Below are 6,635 nucleotides of genomic sequence, written 5' to 3'. Positions count from 1 at the left end.
TAGATATTTCCCGTACCCTCGGTAGTTGAGGTAACACTGTTGATGAGCATACTATGGCATTGAGACTGAAGCATGCACTGGCTTCATGTCTCTTATTGCTGTGCTGCTCCTACTGATGTTTGTAAACTCGATGTGAAAGAGGCATTTTATACCAATCTCACATCCATGGCAGACAATTGCCCCCAGCAAGATATTTGCATTGCTCTGGGCAACTTCAATACGGTATCTGGCTGTGATTGAGTTGGCTATGGTCCCAGCAGCGAGAACAGCCTCCTTCTCCAGGATTTTACTAGGTCCCAGAGAATGAGGATTTCTGGCTCCTAGCATACGTGCTCCAACCCACATCGCTGGACATGGTATAGCAATACGGGTAGAGTGGCCAAGGAGATCGACCACATTCTTGTTTGCACGCAATGGAAGATCCTCCAGAATTGCAGGGTTTACCAGAGAGCTGAGTTCTGTGGCACTGACCATAGGCTGGGCCTACGGGTCCACTATGTCGCTCCCAATGGCCACTCTAAGGTATTTCACTTGGACAGATTGAGGGAGGGGAGTGTACTGTGGGTTCAACACATCAGTTTCTGATCGATTGACAGAACTGAAAACCTGATGGACCCAGTTGCTCTGTAAGAGTTCTTCAAGTGAGAAACACTTGAAGCAGTCCAGGAGTCCATTGCCCGAGGGCAAGGCAGAATTTCATCTTCTTGGAGCAGTGCAGGAGTCTATGCCCGAGGGCAAGGCAGAATTTCATCTTCTTGGAGACATTAGAGGCCACTGAAGTGTGTACACATAGCTTGGCTGAATGGCAATCAGGACTTGCGTCACTCTTTAGTACATATGGCTTGGACACTGCTGAGAAGGACAAGGAACGGTTCATCAGGAATCTAGGTGAGGAGGTTGAAAGCCATTTTTTAGTAAATGAACTTCACTCTGCTTACCAAGCCCTGAGAAAGTATTTTGAGCAGTTTTACCAGGTGGAACCTCCAACAATTAGCTTGGATGCAAGTGGTATGACAATACCTGTGCATCAGCGAGGAACCTCCTACCCAAACAGAGGTAAGGATGGTAATTTCCAAGTTGAAATGTGTGAAAGCTGCAGGCATATGTGATATCCCTGCTAAAGGCTGGGGTGAACCTATGGCATGGGGCTTGCACACAGTCTTGACTGCCATCTGGCAATCTGGTACCATCCCGTTCGTCCATCCATGCTTGCGGAGAGGACGTTGAAGTCACAGACAGCTTTGCGTACTTGCTAGTGTGGTCCATATCTCTGGGCTGTCAGACCAAGAAGTCAGTAGACGGATTAGTCTGCTAGCAGAAGCCATGAAGTCAATCAACAAGAGCACTTGGAGATGTTGGTACCTATGCAAATGTCTTCAGTGCCTTGATACTACCTGTTTTGTTCTATGGAAGCGAAACCTGGATGCTATCTAATACTTGGGAGTCTCGTCCAAATGCCTTTTGTAACAAGTCTCCTCGCCGGATCACGGGGTACAGTTGGCAGGACCATGTGTTCAAGCGACGGGTGCACCGTGAGACTGGCATGGGACCTGTTACTTGCATAATTCGGGATCGCCAACTCAAGCTATATGGGCACCTAGCTTGTTTCCCTGTGGATGACCCTGCCCATCAGGTTGTCTCTTGCGAGACAATCCTGGGTGGAGGAAGCCCATGGGACGACCTAGAAGATCTTGGCTTGGGCAGCTCGACAAGAGCTGTTGTGAGGAGTTAGAGAGGGCCGAGGGCCTGCCTGGAGACTCACCATGAGAGATCCTTGTGACTGGAGCGAAGGGTGGACGCCCCCGCGGCGTTAGCCACTTGATGATGATGATGATGATGATGATGGTGATGATGATGATGATGATGATGATGATGATGATAAACCTAACGCTCGATAACCTCGCCTAACCCTCGATTACCTCATTTAACTCTCGATAATCTAACCTAATCCTTGATATCCGAACCCAACTCTCATTAACCTAACCTAACCCTCGATAACCTAACTAACCTAACCCTCGATAACCTAAACCATTCCTCGATAACTTAACCTAACCTAACCCTCAACAACCTAACCTAACCTAACCTTCAATAACTAACCACACCTAACCCTCGATTACTAACCACACCTAACCCTCGATAACCTAACCTCGCCTAACCTTGATAAACTAACCTAAATCTTGAAAACCCAACCCTCGATAATTTAACCTCACCTAATCTTCGATAACCTAACCTAACCTAACCCTCCATAACTCAACCTAAACTAGCCCTAGATAACCCACTTATATAACATACCCATATATATAAATAAATAAATAAATAAATATATATATATATATATTTTATATATAATATATATTATATATATAAAATATATAATATATATATATATATTAATATATATGTGTGTGTGTGTTGTTTTGTGTGTATGTATGTGTTTTGTGTGTGTGTATGGTGTGTGTGTGTGTGTGTGTAATATATATATATATATATATATATATATATATATATATATATATTTATATATATATTATATATGTATGTAGTATACGTATATGTATTTTGTATATATATAAAAGTTTTGTGCCAGCACATGTATTTATAATCTATATGAGAACACGAAAGATATATAAATCCTAATTATACGGAGAGCTGTCTGTTTCTCTCCTTTTTTCCCCACCCCTCCCCTCCTCCCTGTCGGGCGGTAATCACCTCAACGCTTCCTGCTTCGATAATGAAGTCATTACAGTAACGTTTATTTAGCACGTACTGTTAAAGGTGATCAAGAAGGTATTACGCCTAAATCTGCTTCATCACTTTGGGGTAACTAAAGGGGAGAGTAAGGGACTAGGTTTCGTATTTCTAGTAGAAAAAGTGATATAAACTTGAAGCAACAAGATTCTAGGGAATGGTGGGAAAGGAGTGCAGCCATTAGCAACAGGGGTAATTGCTTTTATTTTTGAATGTATAAAGCGACACTCGAACTGCCTCATGTAGCGGACTAGTTTTTTTTCATCAGTGTGTGGGTAGGATCCTGTAGTATAAGTGTTACATTTACTTACGATGTAGAAAATGATATTGAAATATTCGCCGTAATATCAGCTAATACCTTGTAGAAAAATAAAACACACACATACATATATATGTGTGGTGTGTGTGTGTGTGTGTGTGTGTGTGTGCGTGTGTGTTGTTGTGTGTGTGGTGTGTGTTTTGTGTGTGTGGTGTGTGTGTGTGGTGTGTGTGTGTGTGTGTGGTGTGTGTGTCTTGGTTTTGTGTGTGTGTGCGTGTGTGAGTGTACTTCATTTCCATGTTTTTTCTCCTCTGGTAACATTCCGCGAATCGGAAAAAGTGTTAGCGCCGTGGCATACAAATCTCTGAAGAGCATTGAAATAATTGTTTTATTTATGAGAAATTAATCCCATATAATATGAAAGCATAAGTATAGAGTGTCGAGAGAAGCCCAAAGAAATCCCCGCTTCCCTCTCTCTCTCTCTCTCTCTCTCTCTCTCTCTCTTTTCGTCTCCTTCAACCCATCCACCTCTCCTTCCTCTCTTTTGATCACAGGCGAAGCTTCCAGATATAGCCGCTATCAATGACCGTTAAAACCGTTGCAGGGAAACGCCTCTGGCCAGACAAGTGCTCTCCTACTGCGAGAGAAAAGTCATGCCACTATACTAATTTATGCAGATAATTCCTCTGTACTTCCTGATCCCTCTTCTCTTAACCATGCTTCCTTTCCACTCCTGCCCCTTCTCTTACTCTTACTCTTTTTTCCCTATCCTTTTTTTTCCAAGTCTTTCTTTCTCACCTCTCTCCCCCAGGTTTTCCTCCTCCCCTTCTCTCTCTCTCTCTCTCTCTCTCCTTCTCTCTCTCTCTCTCTCTTCTCCTCTCTCTCTCTCTCTCTCTCTTCTCTCTCTCTCTCTCTCTCTCTCTCTCCTCTCTCTCTCTCCAGTATCAAAGAACCATGGTAACAAAGAGAAAAACCATCACTAAGATCATATCAAATAATGATAATAGCAACGTCAAAGACATGTATCGATTCGCTAACACGTATCGAATCATTATCGAAACTGCCGAGGGATGGCTCTCCTTAAAGTGATATATGGCGCCATCAGGAAGGGAAATTCCCTATAGACAGAAGGGGAAGGACGAGGAGGAGAGATTATTACTTCATAGGAAGTGTCCCCGTGGGAATGGGGACGCACAGACTTATATACTTTGATGTACGTGTATGCCTACCTACATATCTCCATATGTATGACTGCCTACCTAGATACCTATCTGTCTATCTGTTTATCTATCTGTCAGACTGTGTATTGATTTGTCAATGTATTTATCTATCTATTCATACCTCTCTATCTCTTTCTCATATATATATATGTGGTATGTGTTATATATATATATATATATATATATATACTATATATATATATATATATTATATATATATACATATATATTATTATTATTATCATTATAATAATAATAATAATATAATTAATTAGTAATAATAATAATAATAATAATTATTATTATTATTATTATTATCATCATTATTATTGTAATATATAATAATAATAATTATTATTATTATTATCATCACACGCACACGCACACACACACACACACAACACACACACACACACACACACACAACACACACATACACACACACACACACACACACACACACACACACACACACACACACACACCACACACACCAAAAAAAAAAAAAAAACACACACACACATTAGTGAAAATATTAAACCATTAACGAATGAATAGATAAGCGAATAAACGCGGCTTCTAACGCAACCTCCATCGCCCTGTCCAATAAACCAAATTTGTAAATAAACTTTCATACCTTTTCTACATTTGTCACAAAGAATCTGCCCATCTTTCTTATTCTCCTTCCTTGCAAATGCACAAAAATGAAGATAAAAACGAAATCATCTTTATCACGAAAACCTGCACTGGACAAATTACTAACCCTAGGTGTAATATTTATCTTAATTATTAGTGCTTTAATGAAAAGGAAGAGTCGTATTTTGATGTTGGAGAGTTTTGTTTGTGACAACAGGAATACAATCAGCATGCTGGAAACAATGTTTTTGTAATGTGCAAAATATAATTATCTTAAAGCTACAGTTGTAAGTGTTAAACATATTTTGAAAATCATGGGCATCAGAATTCATCATTCTGATGAGGTTTTCATTGAAAAAATAGTTGGATGCTAATAAGTAAATGTTCATGTAACTTTCGAAAATTTTATATATGTTTTTGGTGGATTCAAATACGTTTGGGTAGACTGTTATGCACAGGCAAATGAACATACACTCATCATGTTTTTGTTTTTTTTCCAGTGTGAAACATCCTTACTAATTTTCTTACAACATTCTTCTGTTATCTTCATTTTTCTGTTTACGGTTGATGAATAGTCTCGATTGTGTGAGTGTATTTGTCTGTGCAAGTGTAGTATATGCAGATGTATAATGAGTTTCAGTAAAACGGTACTACTATAAAAATTGCGATACCTTTCTTTATAATAATAATAATAATAAAATAATATAATAATAATAATAATAATAATAATAAAAAAATTTAAAAAATAAAAGCAAAGTAAAAATAATAAAAAAATAATAATAAATAACCCAAAAAAGAAAAAAAAATCAAATAATAAAATTTTTTTGTTCCAAATATAATTTTCATTAGATTTAAAGGTAGTGATGACAGTGATTTTTATTATAAAATTAATATAATAACTTTTTTTTCCGGGGGAAATTAAAAAGGACCCTTTTTTAGATTTCCCCCATAGGAGTAAGGGTCAACCCCAAAAGGGGCCCCCATAAAAAAACCCTTTTGCGGTGAATGGAACAAGTGCGAGGGGACGGGAAACCCTGCCACGGTTTTTATTAGTTTAGAGATTTAGTCATGGGTTCCCTTACAACCCTTTTGCAAAAACTTAAAAGAGTGGCGGGAGGGGCCCCTTAAAAGAAAGGGGCCAAAGTTTTTTTGCATATGCCCAAAATCTTTTTTTTCAATTGACAACAATCTTTTGCAAATAAACAAGTGCATATTTAAAAGAGTCGGTTTTAAAACAAAAACCAAAAAAATGAGTGACATCAAAAACCCTCTTGCCTTTCCGTTCCCCTTGGGCCCCGAAAAAACACTTGAAACACTTTTGTTTAAACCGTGATATTTTAATTTTTCCCTGCAATTTTTGGACCGTCCCCCCGAAAAAATAAACCCCAGGGGAAGACTTAAAAATAGTATTCTCTAATTTTTGATGGGACAAAAACTTTAAATTTTATCCACAAATTTTCTAGGGGAAAGCCTATGGGGCGCAGGGGGTTACGTTTGCACGGAAACAAGGGTTTTTTGTTAGGGGGGAACAAGGGAAAGAAATATAAATAAATAAAGAAAAAAATGTACCCTTACCTTTCAGGCCTTTTTATAGAGGGATATTTATAAATACAAACAATTAATCACTTGGGAAAAAAAAATTCTCCTTTTTAACCAAAGAAAAAAATTTTCAGTTTTTGGAAAGGCCATTTTAAAATATGCAATTTTTCGCTTTTAAACGGAATTGGGGGAATTTGTTTGCTTTTTAATGGTTTCTTTTTGGGAAAAAATAA

This window comes from Penaeus monodon, chromosome 8 (genome assembly GCF_015228065.2).
Source record: "Penaeus monodon isolate SGIC_2016 chromosome 8, NSTDA_Pmon_1, whole genome shotgun sequence".
Taxonomy (NCBI): Eukaryota; Metazoa; Arthropoda; class Malacostraca; order Decapoda; family Penaeidae; genus Penaeus; species Penaeus monodon.
Note: the sequence above shows the minus strand (reverse complement) of the source record.